This window comes from Leptopilina heterotoma, unplaced genomic scaffold, assembly GCF_015476425.1.
Source record: "Leptopilina heterotoma isolate Lh14 unplaced genomic scaffold, ASM1547642v1 Lhet_417, whole genome shotgun sequence".
Taxonomy (NCBI): Eukaryota; Metazoa; Arthropoda; class Insecta; order Hymenoptera; family Figitidae; genus Leptopilina; species Leptopilina heterotoma.
Window position 1 is genome coordinate 443571 of NW_025111076.1, and position 22809 is coordinate 466379.

Below are 22809 nucleotides of genomic sequence, written 5' to 3' on the forward strand. Positions count from 1 at the left end.
AACTTTTCTCATAAACTTTTTATTTACTCAAAATTATATAAATAAAAACAGTTTTAATAATATTACGGATAAACTAGGCAAAATATATTTAATTGAAATTCAAGACTAGTTTTGGATTAAAATGTGAACAAATTATAGTTTGAAATAATTATAAAAGTAGAGTGGCTCAGCAATGGTTCACGAATCTGATTGGTTAAGGGGGCGTGGCTTATTTATAGTTCACGAATCTGGTTGGTCGAGAGGGTGTGGCTAAGGGGCGGGGATGGGCGTATGTGTAGGAATAGTTCAGAGCTGTGATTGGTTGGATTATGGTTCATGTTTGTGATTGGTTATGGGTGGGTCTTGGAAAACTGGAAGTAATGGGCCCAAGATGGAGTAGGAAAATGGTGGAAAATGTACTACGTGAAAACGGACAAGTGAGCGGTGAAAATAAAGGCGACGTTTTGCTATAAAGTGTCACAGTTTATGAGTATAGTTTTTGGAAGTACAAGGTAAAATGTGCAGGTGTACAGCAGGTAGACCACCCGCAAGGCATAGTTATAGAAAAGGTAAGTTGCGTGAAAAGGTATTTGAGCGGGTTGAGAAGATGAAATACACAGTATTTTAAATGATAGGTAAGTTTTATTATAATATTAAAATACTTAGTACAAATGAAGTAGTTAAAATTATGTAACTTGTTAAATTAATTATATGTAATAAAGTAGTATTTTTCATGATTATTTAATAATAGATTGTGTATGTATTTTTTTAAATATGTGTAATATAATTTTTACAATTGATCGCTAATAGACTTGACAACACCGTGTGCAATGAAATCATTTTGAACATAAATGAGTTCAAGAAATACAATATCAAAATGTAGTGTAATAAATGTGTTTTCTAATTTTGTTTGAACTTGTCTTTTAAACAAATCAAATTTAGCGAGTAAAAGTTGTTTTATAAAATCTAAATAGTGAAAAATAATTTTTTCAGTTAAAATATAATTCGAAACACTTTGAATTAGTGCTTGTGTACAAACTTCAACATTTTTTAATAAACGCTCTAGTCTACGAAAACGTTCATCGACACACACAATAATATTTTTGAGTCCTTGGAAAGTACTTTTTTGCATTACAATGGAAGGAGTGTAGATTTTTTTCTTTTTTGATTCACCACATACATTTTCATCTTCTTCATCCACAATAGCGTCGAAAATAATAGCTTTTGATCCGTATGCACTGGAAAATAGAAGACGATATTTTCCTAAAACAGCACCTTATAAATATAGAGGTGATGATAAGTTTGATTCGTCAAAATAGGTATCAATTAATTCAATTTTTTGTTGTAGAGCTGTCCATGTTTTTGAATCAAATGTAATTCCTTGTGAAGAGTGGTTTAAAAGTCGAATAACAGGTAAAGGTGTACAATTTTCTTGTAGTTCAATTCCCACAATCACTTTTTTGAAAATGAACTATTTAATGGATAAATAGTTGGTAATAATAAATGTAAATTTTTTCTGTGTGTTGTAATGTCACGTGTCATAAACAAACGTTTTGCAACAGACCGTGTGATTTTTTTCTTGGGTGATGATATAAGAGGTATATTTTCTTTATTTGACTGAGAATCAGTAAAATCTTGTGTATCAATTTGAGACATGGTTAATACTTTGATATCTGTATAGTGACTGAATGAAAATATTTTTTTCCCTCTTATATAGAACGAAAAATTGATTGGTAGGGATAAAAGTTTGAAAACGGTAAAAACACGTTTTTAAAATTTCTAATTTAAATATATTTTCAAGATCGGCATCTGTTTTAAAAATAATGTGTAACAAACCGATTTTTAGAATACTTTTAATACTATTAAAAAGCAAATAACTGTTTTCAAATTCTCAGAAAAAAGTTGTTTTTTTTGTGTAACAGTAATAAAATAACCATAAAAATATAAAATATTGTTTCCAAAATTTAATTAAAAATAATTGATTTTTGAAATATATGTAATATTTAATCTTTTAGAAATGGGAAAATTATAAATTAAGGTTAATGTTTCAAAGAAAATCTTTTGAAGAATACCTGTAAATACTTAAAAAAGACTGTTTAAAATTTTTAAGATGAGAAAATCAATAAATTTTCTAAAGAAAAATATAAGACGGAATGTAAAAAAGACAATAAAAAGATCGAAACTTTCCGATTGTCAAGATAGTTATGATTAAAAATGTATTCTTTTACAAATGGGTAAATTATAAATTAAGGTTAATGTTTCAAAGAAAATCTTTGAATAAAAGCGGCAAGTAGTTAAAAAAGACCGCCCAATAGTTAAACTTAACAATTAAAAACAGTCGGCAGAGTCGGCAGAGAACTAGATAACAATAATATGAGAAGGATGCAACATTGTTCTTTTTTCATGGTGGTTAAAATTACAAAAAGTAAAAAAGAAACTATAGAGATCAGAACGTTTCATTGTCAAGACGACTGCATTGGAAAATCATAAAAAGTGAAATTTACGATAGGGTGATATTTAGCTAAGGAGGAAAAAGGCTTAAAGTGAGGTACCTGTCTGCAACCCGAAAGAGTAATACAGACGGCGCCACGTAAATAAAGAGCGGAAAATTTCACCAGGACCATGGAGACACTCAAGGGTTCGTGTCGCATAGTGGCTGCTCTATTATTTTCCAAAAATGATATTTGTGTGTTTTAAAAGGTATATGTATTAGTAGCCAATAGGATTCGAGTAAAACTTAACATAGAAACAAAAATAATGTTTAAAAAGTCCTTTTCAGAGTAAAAGATTCAGTTTTTACGAAGTCTTCACCATGGTAACACTGGGTGACTTGACCACTGTTTTAGAAATTTTAAATTTCGACGAGGAAAAGAGTTTAAAAATTTTTCATTTAATTTTGGATAATTGTGATGATGCGGAATTGTTACAAGTAGCTCTCGAATTAAGTGATATTAATTTAATTCGTTGTATCCAAAGTAGATTAGAAAATTCAACGGAAAATTTCAAAGTTTTAATTAAAAGACATATAGGTGTGTGAAACTTTATAAATTTTTTCTAATTAAATTTAGTTTTTATAAAATAATTTGAATTACAAATTTTTAATTTTTAGATTGTTCAGTGTTTATATGAAAATAAAATTGAATTTCTTGAAGTGATTTATAAAACATGATTTTTTAGATTTTATAATTTTTCTAATTAAATTTAGTTGTTTATAAAATAATTTAAATTACAAATTTTTTAAAGTGTTAATTTTCAACGTTTTTAGTGTTTTTATGAAAAATATTGAATTTCTTAAAGTGGTTTATAAAATGTATTTTTTTTAGATTTTATAACTGTAAATAATGCAGTTGGTGACGAGGATGCAATCGAACCGATGGAACTGAATGACAATGAGGATGTGCAATCAAATGCCTCTACAATACCATACAATGGAGAGGAATGGTTTGATAATGAAAATAGAGAAGAATCAGATGCCAATATTGATGACGAAGAAGAACGTTATTGACGTTTATTACTTGAGGATTCAAGTGATGAAAATTTAAGTGATGACGCTTCGAGTGTTCAAGATTCCAGTATTACGACGGATTCAGGATTTGAAACGTCGTATTCAATTTTAACATCGGAAAGCGAGCACACAGAGGTGAATGAAGATGATGATGATAGCGAAGATGATGAAGAAGAAGAAGAAGAAATAAACGAGGAAGAAGAAGAAGTAATCGAGGAAGTAGTAAATAAAGAAGTAATGCAGGAAAATGAACAACCAGATGAGGTTATGGAGCCTCAATACTACAACCAAGCTGGAGGCAGTAGAGATATCCCCAGAGAACAAGGTCAGAATAGATTTTTTACAATACAATGGGAAAGAAGTGAATTTATTTCAAAATTTAATTACGAGGGTTTGCATGTTTGTTGTAAAATTAAAAATCCACCTCATGATAAGTCGGTTGTTGAGGATATTAGATATCTTGAAAAAGCAATCCGTGCTATATACAATTATATAATACGAAACGTAAATCCGGAAAATATGACTTTAATCAGTTTTGATTCATGTCATATTAAGCACGGTCAAGTATTACAATTTCGTAAAGCAAAATTGTATAGCGCTGATTCTTTGTGGAATCTTATATATAAAATTGTCCAAAGCAATGAACAATTTAGGGTTGATAATTCATTTACTGTAATAGTAAAAAGCGTGAAAGATAATCGCGGTAGTGGGGGGAAAGCAATGGTTTACAATGATATTAACGTTCGTAAAAAATCATTGTTAACTATTAACAATAAAGATAATCTTTGTTTACCTCGTGCTCTCGTAGCTGCGCAAGTTAGCGCAGCTCTCGTAGCCACGCAGAACGTGGCTTGTTAAGAAAAGGTGAATTACATAAACGTTGGGAACTTGTCAGACACCCTGCTAGATCACACCAGCTTGTACTAGCAAAAGAACTTGTATAAAAGGCAGGTATAATAATACCTGAGGAAGGTTGTGGTATGGCGGAAATAATTTCTTTTCAAAAATATTTGGCTCGTGAAAAAATAGCTATTTTCGTTCACGACTTTAATAATTTTGGACAAGCAACAAAGCCTTTATACTACAATGGTACCCATGAAATTACAGATATTGGTGAAACTGTTAAATTTAATTTGCATATAATGTTTTACCCTTTGCAAAAGCATTATAACGTGATTTTAAATTTAACAGGGTTAGCAAGTACTCAATTTTTTTGCGTGCCATGTAATAAAAAATTTAAAAACCCAAATGGACACAATTGTTTAAACAGATGTACTTCTTGTTTAAAATCTCCTGCTTGCATAACAAAAGTTGAAGATGACAAAATTGTAGAAGTACAATGTGAGTCATGTAAACGATTTTTTAATGGTATGAAATGTTATGAAAATCATACCACTAAAGGTTCGTTTACATCGGAAAGTAGCGTTTGTAAGAAGCTACGTATTTGTGATGGTTTTGCACGTTTGATTAATCATGGTACTGAAGAAAATCATGAATGTGGTCGTTTCTTTTGCAAAACGTGTTTATGTAAAAGGGATTACAATCATGATTTTTTTATGGGTACTCTGAAAGATCAGGAGAGAAAAAATGAGAAACCTACTAGTTTCGTTTTTTACGATCTTGAAACACAACAAGGTCAAGAAATGACAGGTATGCCCAACGTTAATGTTCATGTGCCTAATCTATGTGTAGTACAAAGAGTTTGTACAAGGTGTATTAATGAGACTAATATTAATATAAATTGTGGTAATCGACAAATTATTTACCGTGGTTCAAATGTTGTTTCAGATTTTGTGAATCTCGTCACAATAAAACAAACAACTTTTGAAAGTGTCGTGTGTATAGCACATAATGCTAAAGCGTTTGATTCGCAATTTATATTAAAATATTTAGTTGAGAACACTGGTACGCAAACAAAACCTTGTGTAATTATGACAGGTACAAATATTATACTAATACAGGTTGGGCACACAAAATTCATAGACAGTTTAAATTACCTCCACTTACCATTGAGTGCGTTACCTGCTGCGTTCGGATTCTCGGATGTTGCAATGAAAGGGACATTTCCTCATTTATTCAAGACCTTAGAGAATAGCGAGTGCAGTAATAGAGAAGGGTATATAGGCTGTATACCTGAGGCCAAATTTTACCTGTGGTATAGAGAAATGACAAATGACAAAAATTATGTTTTTAATTTTTGGAAGGAGTTAACTGATTATTGCGTCAATGACGTCACAATTTTACGGTTAGCCTGTTTATCTTTTAGAGAAATTTTTTCAAACGTGGTGGATTTTGTCCATTTACAAAATGTGTCACAATTGCTTCTGCGTGTATGACACTGTTTAGAAAAAAATTTTTAAGAAAAGACACAATAGGTCTTCCTCCAAACAAAGGGTATCGTGTGTCAAATAATCAGTCGAAAAAAGCAATTAAATGGTTATTTTGGTTAGAACACACGCTACGTAAAAACATAGTACATGCTGGAAAATGCCGTGAATACAGACTAAAAGAAGGCATGCTAGTGGACGGTTACTACGAAGAGCCTAGGAACGGAGAAAGCCCATTTGTAAAATATGAACGGACACGTGTCCAATCATCAAAAATATAAGCAGCAGGTTATGTATTAACAGAAATGTGGGAATGCCAATTCGATGAAATGAAAAAGGATAATTTAGATTTAAATAATTTTTTGAAAAATAATAAATTTATTTACGAAGCACCTTTAAATCCTAGAGATGCCTTTTTTAGTGGTCGAACAGGTAATACTGTCTGTTTTTATGATATAAAAGATGGTCAAAAAATATCTTATATAGATATTTGCTCATTATATCCTTATATTTGTAAAACAGGTAAGTTTTCCATTGGTCATCCCGAACTTTACATAGGAGAAGAGTGTAAAAAGTTGATGGGTGATGACGTGTCAGATGTATCAAAACTTGAAGGTTTGATAAAATGTATTGTTTTACCACCTCAAAACGAATTTCATCCGATTCTCCCTGTACGCATGCATTCAAAACTCATGTTCCCATTGTGTCGAACATGTTGTGAAAATTTGCAACAAAGAGAATGTGAACATGAACCAGAATTTCGGGAAATAAAAGGTACATGCGTTTCGGATGAATTAAAAAAAGCTATTGAGAAAGGTTATAAACTTATTAAAGTTTTTGAGGTTTGGCAATACAAGACAACAAAATATGATTGTCAAACCGGTCAAGGTGGGCTTTTTTCAGAGTATATAAACATGTGGTTTAAGCTTAAACAAGAAGCTGGAGGTTGGCCTCGTGAATGTGTTGACGATGCGTGAAAAGAGCAATATTTGCATAAACATTTTAAGGTCGAAGGTGTACAATTAGATAAAAATAAAATTTGTAAAAAATCCAGGTCTTAGATCTGTTGCAAAATTGTGTTTAAATTCTTTTTGGGGAAAATTTGGTCAAAGAGACAATTTACCTCAAACGGAAATTGTACATGAGCAACAACGACTCATGGAATTATTGTTTGATTCGCAAAAAGTTGTTCATAATATTTTACCAGTAAATGATGAAATATTGTATGTAACTTTCTCGAATCAAGAAGGTAAATCGCCAATTACAGAGTATACAAACGTTGTATTAGCTGCGTATGTAACAGCTCAAGCACGTTTGAAGCTCTATTCATACCTCGAGCGGTAAGACAATCGTGTCTTGTATTACGACATTGATTCGTGTATATATGTAAATAGTATTAATAATAAAAACGAATATCAACTCGAAATTGGTAGTTTCTTGGGTCAAATGACGGATGAACTCGCTGTAGAATATGGAGAGGGTAGTTATATAGAAAGCTTTGTTTCCGGTGGACCTAAATTTTACGAGTATAAAGTGATTGATTGCAAAGGTAACATTCATTATACCTGTAAAATTAAAGGTTTTACATTAAATTATGAAAATAGTGAAAAAATAAATTTTCATAGTTTAAAAGAAATGATTGTCGATAAAACTGTAAATTCTCTGCAAACATCTTCACGAGTTATTCGACGAACGCCATATCATGAAGTGATAACATGCACAGAAAACAAAGTGTGCAAACCTGTAAACAACAAACGCAGATGCTTAGAAAAATATGACTCAGTAGCGTATGGGTTTAAAAACAGAACATTAAATTTATAAATAAATAAACAAACTCCTATTGTCGCAAAAAATCCTTTTGATCTTGACCTTTGGCATATTGTTAACATGTTAGTTGAATACTTTTTATTTTTTAAGTCATAGAGTAGAATTTTATAAAATTTAATAATTATTATTAATTTGTTTTAGCAACTTATTACTGGGTGTATGGTTACTACAATCCGATGATTCTTCTGAATAATGAACCACAAATGCATTGTGCAACAGCAACTCAGTCGTCGTCGTCGTCGTCAACAATGTCAGTTCTATAAAACGTTTAAAATACTTGTAAATATTGTAATAAAATTAAAAAAATTTAAAAATGTGTATAATTACATATTAAATATCTTCATATTTTTTTTCACCTTTCACCTGTTTTTATAAAGTAATTGGTAAAATATTCAAAATAATTATAAAAATAACAATTTTAATAAAATAAAAATAAATTTTTTTATTTCTACATAAATAATATTAATAATAATTTAAAAATTTAAATTTTATAAAATTTAATCAATAAATAATCTTGTTAATATTATAAAATTCTAAAAATGATATATATTAATAAAAAAAAGTAAACACTAAAAACTCGACACATGAATTTGTAGGTTAGTTTTCTATATACATATACACAAGAAGTTTAAAAACTTAAGAAATGACAGAAAAACGTCTTAGATAAAATAGGTTAGATTTCTGTTTACAGTTAAAAATAAAGAAAGAAATTGTCTTTTTTTTATAAATTTGGAAAATATTAAAATAAATTTAAACAAAATTTTGATATAAATTTATATATGAATACTTACATGTTAAATGTTTGAATTAATTTTCCATTTCTCTTGATTTTTAACAAGGTATTAGTGAAATATTAAAAATAATTTTACATATCCAGTTGCAGAATATATACGGAATATTCAATATCTGTATTTATATAAAATTCTAAGAATATAGTATACACTATATTCACTCATTTGACATTGAATGTAAACACTAAAACTTGTCACGAGAATTTTTGGTTAGGTTTTTAATGTATATTCACAACGAGTTTAAAACTTCATGTGAACCAGAAGTATAAAACCAAAGAGCAGAAACTTATGAGAGTGAGAGAGACGGTAATATCAACCTTTCTCTCTTACACTTACGATTTCTGTTTTCAGTTTACGTATTCTACTTACATAGGACTACGCACTAAGGTCCTCTTACATGCAGCACATTGGTTACGGCGGGCGGCGGCGGAGTCAGTAAGTAGCGGAAACACGGATTAAACAAGCTTGTAATAACCGCGTGCACATGCTAATTATATTTTAAATAAATTTCTTAGCTTTTAAACATAATGTATCAGCTCATGAGATTAAAGTCAAATTCACTAGTACAAGGTTGTTTAAAGTATTAAGAAGCTGGTAATATGTTACTAGCTAGTAATATGTTACTAGCTAGTAATATGTTACTAGCTGGTAATATGTTACTAGCTAGAGAGAAGTAGTAAATTTTCTCAGTTTTATCATTTTATTTACAGAAATATATATATATTAAAAAATGCAAACGTTGTGTTATTAACACGTAAGACTTACGTTTCTTACCGGTACGTATTTACAAACATAAAGAGTGATTCAGAATATGGCGTTTATATATATATATATATATATCTATACTTGTCTATCATTATTGTATATTATTAAGGTCAGCGTATTGCGTTGCGTTTTGTAACTAGACCATGAGTGTGAGAGAGATGCAGATATATGTTTGCTATATTTGCACCTATGTATATTTCTGTTTTTGTCTATCTTTATTGTATATTAGGGTCAGTCTAAATATATATATATCTATACTCGTTACGGTCGGACCACATTCACACTTTTGTTCGTGTACCTGAGGGTGGAGTCCCATGACAGCGTTTTGCGTTGCGTCGTAATGGGAGAGAAAAAGATGCAAATATACGTTTGCTTCATTCTCACTCATTACAACGCAACGCAAAACGCTGCCATGGGACTTCACCCTGATTCACCTATCTACGTGAAACATTTCTTAACTCGTTACAAAAACATGGATCCTCGTTGGAAGCATCCGTTTACTTCTATGATTTGTGGCCCAACAGGCTGTGAAAAAACATTTTTCGTTAGAAAGTTTTTGAAAAATAGAAACATAATGTGTGATGTAATATTTGAATGAATTATTTTCTATTATTCTGAATGGTAAAATTGTTATGCAGAATATGGTAAAGAAATTGAATTCAAAGAAGGTCTACCACAATCTACTGATTATTCCGACGACACACGTTCGAAATTAATAATTATAGACGATCTTATGCGTGAATCCTCAAATAATACTGTTATAGACCTGTTTACTAAAGGTAGTCACCACAAAAATTTAAGTGTTATTTTTATTTCACAAAACCTTTTTCATCAAGGCCATGGACAAAGAGATATTTCGTTAAATGCTAATTACATAGTTGTTTTTAAAAATCCAAGAGATAGAGCTCAAATTCAACATCTAGCTAGACGAGTATGTCCAGAAAATTCTCGATTCGTTCAAGAAGCTTACCATGATGCAACCTCTCAACCTCATGGATATCTACTTTTCGATCTGAAACAAACAACACCTGACAACTGCCAATTCAGGACTTACATATTTCCTTCCGACCCCTACCACTACGTTTACATACTGTCGAAGGGTATAAAATCTTGTAGAAGTAGTACATTTGTTCCAGTTATGCAGTTGTAATGAAGCCTAAAACACGTAAAATAATAGGCCACAAAAATGCCTTAACGTTAAAAGCCCTATGTTTATTGGATGCTAAACAACGATCCGCTGTACTAAAAAAAGCAGATAATAAACTTATTAAGTGTATTTGTGAATGTGCCTTAAATATTTTACAAGGGAACGTGTTTTTAAAAGATTGTGAGAAACTAAAATTAAAAAAACACAAGATTGCTCTGAGAAAGTTAACAAAGAGAAAAGGTTCTTGGAAAACTAAAAAACAGTTTATTCTTCAAAAAGGTAACGGTTTTCTACCGTTTCTCATTTCACCAATATTAGGAACATTGCTGTCAGCCATTTTTTCCTCGACATTAGGAAAGTCAGAAAAATAATATGGAACACACAAAGAAAATGGTTCTTGTATCTAATGATCGTTTAGAACAAATCGAAAAACAGCAACAGCAACATTTACAACAACAAATTAAAAGTGAAAGTAATCATGTTGTACCATCTACTCAAACCCCTGGAAATTTGTTGAGTAGACTTGATTCAGAAATGAGTAAAATTCTCTACTCAACATATCCTAATAACGACGAACATGAAAAATGGAAAATGTATCAGCAAGTACTACAAAAGTTTTTATATTTTATCGATCAAAAAAGAGATCCTATTCCGCCATTAAGAACAACTAAAAACGACGATACAGCAGCTGTTTCTAACGAGGGTATAGATACTGTTGACGAAAAAATTTTACCCATAGAAGACATACTAAGCACTATTCCTAAAACATACAAAAATAAAGGTGCGGCGTTATTGAATAGATTACAAAGTCCTGATATTCAATCAAGATTCCGTTGGAAAAGAGCTGGAAATGTGTTTATAGATGATATTCTCGTTGAAGGTTCAAATATAACAGATTTAATAAACGACGCTTTAAGACATAGAAAGACAGTTACGGTGCCAGGTAGAAGACAGTTCTCTAGTTTTTTAAAACAAATTAATATATCTAGAGAACTCGTTGCCAATAAGGAATATTGGGAAAAGTCGCCTCTGTTAGCGACAACAACACCTTTGCGAAGAACAACTCCTTTAAAAAAACTAACATTTATTATTAAAAGATCACTTGAGAGAAAAAAAGTAACAACTAAATCAAAAAATTTAAAATCGAAAGAAGACATTATTACTGACGACGATTCTACAGGGTCTGATAACGAAGAAGGAAAAAATAAAAACATTGTAAAAGTTAGTTGGTTACCTTTTTCTTTTGATTAGAATATAAAATGGAGAATTTACACGAAATATATTACGATCCATTACACCCTGCTTCATACTCTGGGTCAAATAAAATTGTAAAATTAGTACACGGTAAAGCAAATAAACAAAATGTTGTAGATTGTCTAAAAGGACAAGATGCTTATAATTTACATAGACCTACAAGAAAAAATTTTCCTAGAGCTTTCTATAATGTTGACAGTTTATGGGAGGCTGACTTGGTGGATTTACAAGCTTTAAAAAAAACGAACAAAAATTATGCTTATCTTCTAGTTGTAATCGATGTACTAAGTAAGTTTGCCTGGGTTGAACCATTACACAATAAAACAATGTCAGAAGTAAAAAATGGCTTTCAACGAATTCTCCGAAATAATAAAAATCGTATACCGTTATGTCTTCAAACAGATAAGGGAAAAGAATTTGTCGGTGCTTCTTTTTAGAAATTTTTAATGCAGAAGAATATAAAATTTCGAGTTGCTAGAGATCCAACTGTAAAAGCAGCTGTTGTAGAACGTTTCAACAGAACCTTAAAAGAACGTATGTGGCGATATTTTACACATAAAAATACACATTGTTATATAGATGTCTTACAAGATTTAGTTACTGCTTACAATAATGCACATCATTCTAGCATAAATATGTGTCCTTCAGATGTTACATTCTACAACTCGTCAATAGCACGTGAAAATATTTGAAAACGCTTCCCGATACAGAGATATGCTAAAAAAAGATGTAAATACAGCGTTGGCGATTTGGTACGTGTCAGTCGCGCTAGAGGAACCTTTAAGAAAGCTTATGAAGCTGGATGGAGAGAAGAATTATTTGTTATAACGCGTGTTATAAATTGGAGAGAATATTCACCCACTGTTTATGAACTAGAGGATCTATCTAGAGAAAAAATTGATGGTGTTTTCTACGAACAAGAATTAGCTGATGTTAAAAATAAAGACTTAAACAATGACGAGTTTATTGTTGAAAAAATAATACATACCCGCGGAAGAGGTTTAAGAAAAGAAGCTTATGTAAAGTGGGCTGGTTATCCGGCTAAATTTAATTCTTGGATTCCGTTTTCTGACATAAAATCTTTAGAATGAACCACGACCTGTTTTATATTCTACTACCTAGTGATAGTAGTATGAAATATTTTCCTAATAACACCATTACAAATTTCACAACGCAGCTACCACAAGAAATACGTTTACAAGGAAAATGGGTTGTAGCCATCACTGAAATTCAATTCCCACGAACATTTCTTCATGTACGTACTGAATCTCAACTAGAAAATAGAATTGTGCTTTTATCAATCCAAAAAGGTAAATTAGATAAACCAAAAGAAAAAAATGAGTTTTTCAATTTATCCGATAATAAGGAATTTAATGGCTTATCAGTTTTAGAAAAATACTCTCTACCATTAAAAATTCCAAAAAAAAGTTTTACATTTGATAAGTGCCACTCTATCAATAATAATGTCAACACTGGTTACGAAATACTTCATGGAGAATGGTTAAAACCTATAGTATCTTTTTTTCCTCCAGATATTTACAAAGATATTCAAAGTCTTCTATATGCTATAAACAATACACCTTCTCTTAAGGAACACTTTCAATTTGAATATGATGATAACAATAATCGTTATGTACTACTAAAAAAAACCTGTACTGAGAAATGTGTCATACCTGGACGTCATTTTCTAGTAATCAGCAGAAAAATTTCAAAAATATTGGGCTTTGAACCTTTAGAACTCATACCTCTACATACACAGAGAGCGTGTCAACCTCCAAGCCTTTTATATGGAATACCTCAACAGTTATTCGTTTATTGTGACGTATGTGAACCAAGAATTAGGGGTGATGTTAAAGCACCTTTATTACGAGTTGTACCTGTAGACACCAAAAAATATATTTTTGGGTCAACTCAAGTGACTCAATCTTCAACTCCTAATTACATACCTGTTTTAAACACAACATTCAGGACAATAGAAATCGATATAAGAGACAACTTGGGACTTTCTATACCATTTGAATCTGGTTCATTGACTGTGACACTTCATTTTAAAAAAATCAACTAAACAGGAACTCTGAAAAATGTCTATTTACGAAAATTATTACACTTCACAAGTCGGCAGAGGTGGTGTATCGCAAGTATATGTTGGATCACCTTATCAAAAAAGTCACGGAATTGGTAGTTTCCTTGGTGGATTATTTCGACGTGTTTTACCACTCTTAGCGCGTGGAGCAAGAACTGTTGGTAGAGAAGTATTTAATACGGGGCTCAATGTGATTGACGACGTTGAAAATAAAGTCCCTTTTAAAGAAGCAATGAAACAAAGATTTCAAGAATCTAAAGGAAATTTAAAACGACGAGCAATGGAAAAAGTAGAAAACATTATGAACGGATCTGGTTATAAATATATTGGATTATCACCACCTGCTCAGTTACTAGCAAACCGTAGCATACTACACATCGACGGTCCAAAACATTCAACAAAGAAAAAGATTTAAAAAAATCTGAATCATAAAAAGAAAATTCTTACAAAACAAAAGAAGAAAGGGAAAAAAACCAGAAAAAATAAAAAGAAGCCAAAAAATTTAAAAAAATATAAAACAAAAAGAAGAACAAAAGTTGATATTTTTGGTAAAGTTTAAGAACTTTTAAATAAAATGTCTTTCTTACATTCTCATTCTTGTGAATGTTTAAAATCAGAATTGGATCTTTTTACTTTACCACCATCTCAAACAGCTATAGAAAGTTCACAATGGGTGCACTACAAACATGTTTCATCCCTCACAGATGACTCACCGATAGAATTCGTCGTTCCTGGTCACGGAGATGAATATATCGATCTTCCTCATACTATGATCAGTCTCAAAGTTCGTTTAATTGTACCAGCAAGAACTGCAGAAAATGCCGACAACATAAGTAAAATAGGCCCAGTAAATAATTTATTACATTCTATGTTCAACCAGATTGATGTCTACTTTAACCAAAAACTTGTCTCACCACCAAATAACGCTTATGCATATATAGAGCCTACATTGAAACTTTACTCAACTACAATAACGTAGCAAAAACCACTCATCTTACATCTTCGTTATGGTCTAACGACACTGCTGGTAAAATGGAAGAATTTGGTGATGAAAATAAAGGTTTAGTTGAACGTCGAAAATATCTAAGTGATTCTAGAAGAATTGACATGGTCGGACATTTACATTGTGATGTTTTTAATCAAGATAAATTTTTACTTAACGGTGTGGAATTACGACTACGACTTGTTCGCTCAAAAGATGCCTTTTGTTTAATAGACCCCACAGGAGTATCTTCCTTACACATCGAAGAAGCTTTTTTACTTGTACGTAGAGCAAAAATTAGTCCTGGGGTTTTAATTGGTCATGCCAAGGCTCTCTCTAGTGGTACCGCTAAATATCCTATAACTAGAGTAGAGGTAAAGGCCTTGTCACTTCACGCTGGTATTCACAGTGAAACTCTTGATAATGTTATACTTGGTCAACTACCTAAAAGAATTATTATAGGATTCGTCGATAATACAGCTTTTAACGGCTCTCGAAATAAAAACCCTTTCAACTTTAAACATTATCAAATCAACCACTTTTCACTCTACGTAGACGGAATGCAAATACCTTCTAAACTACTATTAACAGACTTTTCAAAAGATAAACTTTATGTTGAAGCTTACCAAACTTTATTTACTGGAACTGGTATTCATTTTCTTAACGAAGGAAATAATATTAATCGTTTCGACTACGCAAATGTATACTGCCTTTTTGCCTTTGATCTTACACCTGATCTCTCTGCTCATTGTTTTTCTCATTGGAATCTTATAAAACATGGAGCTTTAAGAATAGAACTACGTTTTGAAGAAATGCTACAAGAAACTATTAATTGTATTGTATATGCCGAATACGACAACGTTCTAGAAATTAATGCATCTAGACAGGTTATAACAGATTTTGGAGCTTAAGACATTTTGGAAATGTGAAGAGAAGGGGAATACAGTTATATCAGAACCTATATATAAGGAAGAACTCAAAAAAATACAAATTCGTGATCGTTTTTAAAATGGTCGACTACGTTATAGACATACAAGGATTTCGTGACATAGAGGATAATTTTATGATCAAAGAAGTAGCTGTTATTGCATTGGATCGTAAATTTTTTGGACATTGGATTGTTGCACCACCGCACTTATTTTCGGATCTACCATCCAGCATTAAACAACAAAATAATTGGCTTTAGTGTTTTTATCATGGTATTGAATGGTTCGATGGTGATGCACCTATGAAACATATTTATGACAATTTACGTGAAGTAGCAAGAACATCCAGAAACATTTACGTAAAAGGCCGAGACAAGATTAAAGTTTTACAACAAATCATAAGTAGACAAGTTATTAATGTCGAAAATTTATCTTGCCCTTCCTTCAAGGAACTACCAGATAGTCGTGCCTACTGTTTTCACCACGGTGTAAAGAAAGAAGAATATTTTATTTGTGCTCTGAATAAAGCTACTAAGCTTAAACGCTGGATTGAAAAATACAGAAAAGATAGAGCTATTTGTAATTACAGTTCTAAAAAATTAAAAATTATCAACGAAGTATCCTCAACACCACCTCTTCTTTATATGTCAGAGGTTGTAAAAAATAGTCAAGATACCTCATTTCAAATCTTACCAGTGTCGACTACAACTATCGCAACTCCTACTTACGCCAATTACGAGGATATTGATACATCAAAGAATGAACAGTCTACAAATACTACAGTGTCTACGTCTCATAAACAACCATTCCGTTGGAGTTTATCCTGCTGATAAAATACCTCATTTTTTGACAAGACCGTCTGCAATTGTTATTAATACCGATGACCACACTAAACCTGGTACCCACTGGGTAGCTATACACATCAGCAAGGACGGCCGAGGAACGTACTTCGACAGCTATGGTCTACCGCCTTTTGTTCCTCAACATCTGGATTGTTTACGAAGAAACTGCGCTTTTTTCAGATGGAACACAACACAATATCAAAGTACCTCTTCGACTGTTTGTGGCCAATTTTGTATCATGTTTCTTTATTATATGTCTTTTAACTATTCTCTTCTCGACTTTAACTTACTTTTTACAAATAATTTATTAAAAAATGATTATATAGCTTCTAATTTTCAAAAAACATTAAAAATTAAACATAATTGTAACCATACTTCTACATCACACACACATACACATAATTGTATTCAAACATGTACAACATCATGTATTACACATAATTCATAAAATACACTTTATAATTTTATTCTCTTAATATGTAATATAGATTTAATTAGTAGTACAATAAACTTACCTTTTTAAAATTTACGTATTTTATTTCGTTACACTTTAATTTTCACCTTCACTTTTCCGACTCCATCTTTGACTCACTACTTTCTATTTTTTCAAGACACACCCACATCCAATCAGATCCATGAACCATAATTCAACCAATCACGACTCTGAACTATTCCTCACAGGGCGTTTAATCCCTCCCCCTTAGCCACACTCTCTCGACCAATCAGATCCATGAACCATAATTCAACCAATCACAGCTCTGAACTATTCCTACACATACGCCCATCCCCGCCCCTTAGCCACACCCTCTCGACCAACCAGATTCGTGAACTATAAATAAGCCACGCCCCCTTAACCAATCAGATTCGTGAACTATAAATAAGCCACGCCCCCTAACCAATCAGATTCGTGAACCATTGCTGAGCCACTCTACTTATAAAATAGAATAAAAAATCCTAAAATTCTGAGAAAACGGTGCAAATATTATCTGCTTTTAATCCATATATTCTAAATACTTGTAAACAGAGAAGGATGGGTATATATCTATATAAATGAGTGCAAAAAGAGCAAAATTTATATGCTTATCGGATTTATTTATTTAAATTTTATTTTTTAAATATATAAGGAAACTTTTAATAATCTTCCTATTGCACTGAGAAAACATTCCCAATACCATGAATATTCCATTCATGAATATTCTTACACTATACTAAAAGTCGGATTTTATAATATTCCGGAAAGGTGGGTGAAATATATTCCAATAAATATATTCCAATGTGCCTATATATGGAATATTCCAGAAAAGTTAAAGAAATAAAACGTGGTTTTGGGGATGTTGGAATGTACACTACCGCCCACGAGTATCAGGACGATTACACGTGACTCTATAAAAAAACATGCCATCACTTTTTTAATCATATCTCGGAAAAAAGGAGATACAAAAAAAACTTAAATACGGTTAGAAAGCTTATTAAATTCTGCGTAAAATAAGCCGTCTTTGAAGTCATTTCGTTAACTATTTTTTGAGTTGCAGAGTGAGAAAGAAATAAAAATAATTATCAAATTGAAAATGTGAAGCCGTGTTGCGACCGATTGGTGCATTGAAATTCAACTGTGACAAACTCGCTTCCGAGATATGATTAAAAAGTGATGGCTTGTTTCTTCATAGAGTCGCGTGTAATCGTCCTGATATTCATGGATGCTATAGTGTATAGCAATAATATTCTAAGTTTGATTGAAACAAAATATATGTTTGATTCAAATAAATGAATTTTTTTAATGCACAACATTTACGTAACAAAGCAAAATTTTAATTTACATTACCAAATTGAAGACGAATCAAAATCTAACACAAACAAAAAAGACAAAATGAAAATTATTTCATTTGGGTAATACTTAAAAATTTTAACTTCTTTATTTTGATTCTAAACAGCGTATGTCGCCCTTTTTTAAACAGTATTTAATAAAATAAAAGAAAATGTTAAAACAATTAAAGACTTTTAGATGCAAGAAAAATTGAATCCTTGTATGGTTAGTACAATTCGATTTGAATTCTCGTCAACATGGATCTAATTGAGGTTTACTACTATGGAGTATTAGGGATCGATAATCCAAATGAAACGTACGACAGAAGGGATGGTGATGTGTGATGTGCAAGTAGGTATATATACGAGAGACTCGTTCTGAAACGTTTAACCCCGATTAACTCCCGCGTGGAATCTGATCTCCAAGGGATATCATAGTAGCATATTGCGCGTGTTTGTAGTCGATTTCATCCATACGTGTGATCCCAAGCAAAAATTTATGTCACATGTCCGTGTTGATAACAGGCGCAATATTATAGCCCTACTGACTTAGTACTGCTTTTAATAAAAATTCTTTACTATGCCAGTACTGATTTTTAATACTGGTATGCCATTAATGTGCCAGTTTTGTACCAACTTAAACTTAATTTTAAGTTACTTTAATTCTATAAAGCTTTCGAAAAATGTAAAAAAAAACTTTTTTTTACATTTTATATTTTTAAAAAAATTTTTACATTATAAAATATAGAAAAATTTTTTTACATTTTTATTGCTTATTTATAATATTTGTCAATTTATATACGAAGATGACAATGAATTTCACTTCACTTTCATATCAACTTTCATTCCATTTTTACTCTATTTTCACTTCACTTTAACTGAACTTTCACTCCACTTTGGCATCACATGTACAAAGTGATAGTGGAGTGAAAGTGAAATAATAGTCAAATGAAAATGAAGTAAAAGTGGTATAAAAATGAAGTAAATGTGGAATAAAATCGGAGTAAAAGTAAATTAAAACTAAAGTGAATGTGGAGTGAAAGTGAAGAGCAAGTAAAGTGAAAAGGAATTAAAAGCGAAGTCGAAGTGAAATTTCATACTTGACCAGCTGCACTCTTTATTTGTTTAAAAAATTTATCATTGTTAGCTATATTAACTTCTTTCTCCACACATTTAGATAAATGTACCTATATAGTTTTTTTCGTAATTTTGCAATTTATCTCTCAAACTATAACAAAAAATAAACATTTAATGTGGACGTCCACATGAAATGGGCCCATTTTGGCACTATTGGAGTTGTCTATATGGGCGTATTCCTGGCAAAATTTGGAAAATTTTGAGTGGTCTTAGAACTTTTTTGGTTAAAAATTCGCTGAGTTACGGAATTTCAAAGTTTAGAACATCACAAACCTCATTTCGAGAAAAACGGAATTAAAGATTGCGATATCAACTAATTGTCAACCATTTTTTACAAGATTAATGATTAGGTGCAATTTTATTGTGTAATTTGAAGAAAAAAAATATATATTAAACTTATTAAAAATTTTTTGACATTCTCTATTATGAAAAAATTGACGCAATATCCAAATTTTCATTTCATAAATTACAAAAAAAAGATTCTAACATCAATATCTCTGGTTCTTCTCGGAAGTTATTCAGATAAGAATTGTTTACAGTCCAGGACACCTTAGAGATGAAAAATCAAGAGGTTTTAAATTTTTCCACACCTCCATTTTTAAAATTCGGATTACTTTTGCAAATGACGGACAAAATGGGCCCTTTTCATTTTTCTAAAGAACCAATGAAATCAAATAGTTAAATTATTAATAAATTAATGAAAACCGCATTATTCGACTTGTCAAAACATGTACATTGATAATAAAAAATAAAAAAAAAAATTAAGATTTTGCTCCAAAATTACTAAATTGCGATTATCTCGAAAACTAGAACCGACAATATGGGCCCTTTTTATGTGGACGTCCACAAATAATAAATTATCTATTTAACAATTGCGTAAACAAATAATTGATAGTTACTTATTCCTTCCACAAAGTATTTAGAAACATGCATTTTTTCCCAATTTTGCAATTTATCAGGCTGAGTGTTATTCCAAAATTAAAACAAAACTGAAAATTTCTTTTGAAATAAGTAGAAATTATTGTAAAAATGGAGATCGCCAAACCTTCCTCTATCACTTCTCCAAATAAGAACCAAACATATTGAGGCTGTTGGTGAAGTGCGCGTCAAATCGATCAAGATTTTTTTGATCGAATAATATTTGGCTATAAATTAGCTTAAATAATACTACTATAGTGACGTAAATTAACACCAAGTATTTTTAAAAATTTTTTAAAAATGGCGGAGATACGGGACTTCTGAATTTTAAGCAACATTTTTTTTGAAACGCTATAACTTGAGTTCTAATTATTGGATTTTTATTTTCAAAGTCGCTAATGATTTGTTTCTAGATATGTACTATTAAAAAAATTTTTTTTTTAAATTTTTTGAAAATTTTGGAGGTAAAATTTTTTTTGATTGTCGTTTTTGAAAATACGTCATTTTTAATTTTATTAATTTTTTTGTCAAAAAAAGCTATAAGTGTAATTTACAAGTCCTGTAAGTTTTATCGTGGGACCGCCAGTAGTTTTGGAGAAAAAAAATAAAATGTAAATTTGGTTCACATTGACTGTACCTACATAATGATTTAATTTTCAATATTAAAGTGTCAAAAAATTTGTTTTTAGATATACGATGTAAAAAAATTGAAAAAAAAATTATAGTTTAAAAAAAAAATTTTGAAATTTTTTTTTCTTTTTGAAACTAGATTATTTTTAATTTTCTAAATATTTTTTTTAAAAGAAGCTACAAGTGCAATTGACCGAAAGAATTTTAGACCACGTCTAGGATGTTAAGGCGGCACTTAGCAGGTCCAACGCTTGTTTGTGCAGGATCATTTATGAAATTGGAAATTTAACTTAAATCTTATTTTATTGATAAAATTCCGTACAGGTACAGAATTTACCGAAAGTAGGGAAGGATGGGGCAAGGATAGTTAGTTGCTGTTATGCTTAGACGGCTTGCTCAAAAATCGCGTAACTCATGGTATATTCGCGTCTTGACACCAAAAGATAATAGTAAAAATTGGAAGGCAATCTGTCCCCATTTGCGAAGTTAGGAGTTTATTTTTGAAAAAAAGTCTGTTTTGCTAAAATGTCAACGTAATGTTTATCATATTGTTTTCTATATTAGAGTTTCAGAATATTTATTTACTAAAGTGTTTTCCGGAGTGGAATTTCCTGCTGAACACGAATATTGTATTTATTTTCAAATTAATTCACGTTGTTCCATAAAATTTAGAAAAAACTGAAATATGGGCTCACGGGGCAAGGATAGTTAGAGATAATACGGCACGGTAAAATCCTGTTAATGACATTGCAAATTTTGAAAAAGTGTTTAATTGTTCTTTTTAGGTTGATATACATAATGGTGAGTAATTATATACGGAAAACGAAGCTTATTGACCAAGAAGTTGGTGGTCGTCTGAAGAAAATTGGTTAAACCTCTGATTCTAGTTCAGATGAATTTTGATATAATAATTGAAATTCAGAAAATGATCAATACATATTTTTAATACTTGAGATATCAATATTGAATAGTCTAAATTCAATAAAATAAAGAAAACAAAAATTTACTAATTTTTTATAACATGTTTAGCATTCGGATTCTTTTAACTATCCTTGCCCCGGTGCTGGGGCAAGGATAGTTAAAAATTTTTGTTTACTTTTTCAATCGTATCTCGTAGGGATTTGAGTCTACAGTAAAATAATGTATAGCAAAATTATAGCCAAATAACCAGGCTTTCCAAAAATACTTTTCGTTTGCAGATACATATTTAAGTTTGGCCACTAGATCCGAAAAGGTCTTACCTAACTATCCTTGCCCCATCGTCCCCTATTCTAGACCACGTTTAGGATGGTAAGTACCGCTTTACCATCTTAGGCGTGGTCTAGGAAACTTTCGGTAAATTGCACTTGATATTAAATCATTTGAACGAAACTTATAGTGTTACAAGCCATTATGTAGGTACAGTTAATGTGAACCAAATTTACATTTTATTTTTTTTCTCCGAAACTACTGGCGGTCCCACGATGAAACTTGCAGGACTTGTAAATTACACTTATAGCTTCTTTTGACAAAAAAATTTAGAAAATTAAAAATGACGTATTTTCAAAAACAACAATCAAAAAAAATTTTACCTCCAAAATTTTCAAAAAAAATTTTTAAAATTTTTTTTAATAGTATATCTAGAAACAAATCATTAGCGACTTTGAAAATAAAAATCGGATATTTAGAACTCAAGTTATAGCGTTTCAAAAAAAATGTTGCTTAAAATTAAGAAGTCCCGTATCGCCGCCATTTTTAAAAATTTTGAAAAAATACTTGGTGTTAATTTACGTCACTATAGTAGTATTATTTAAGCCAATTTATAGCCAAATCTCATTCGATCAAAAAAATCTTGATCGATTTGACACGGACTCCGCCTGTTTCTATCGTAGAGGGTAAAGTAGGTATAAGGTT

General features: G+C 31.0%; 1 protein-coding gene and 1 long non-coding RNA gene across 3 annotated transcripts in view; both read right to left on the minus strand.

The window, feature by feature from the left end:
• LOC122506404 (ELKS/Rab6-interacting/CAST family member 1-like) overlaps positions 1-22809 on the minus strand; it is a 436083-nt gene that overhangs the window by 242269 nt on the left and 171005 nt on the right. The window lies entirely within an intron of this gene.
• On the minus strand, positions 533-8673 carry LOC122506409. The gene is made up of 3 exons (XR_006302001.1): positions 8430-8673; positions 7791-7895; positions 533-1217 (listed from the first exon to the last, which is right to left on the minus strand). It is a non-coding gene; the product is annotated as an uncharacterized LOC122506409 (long non-coding RNA).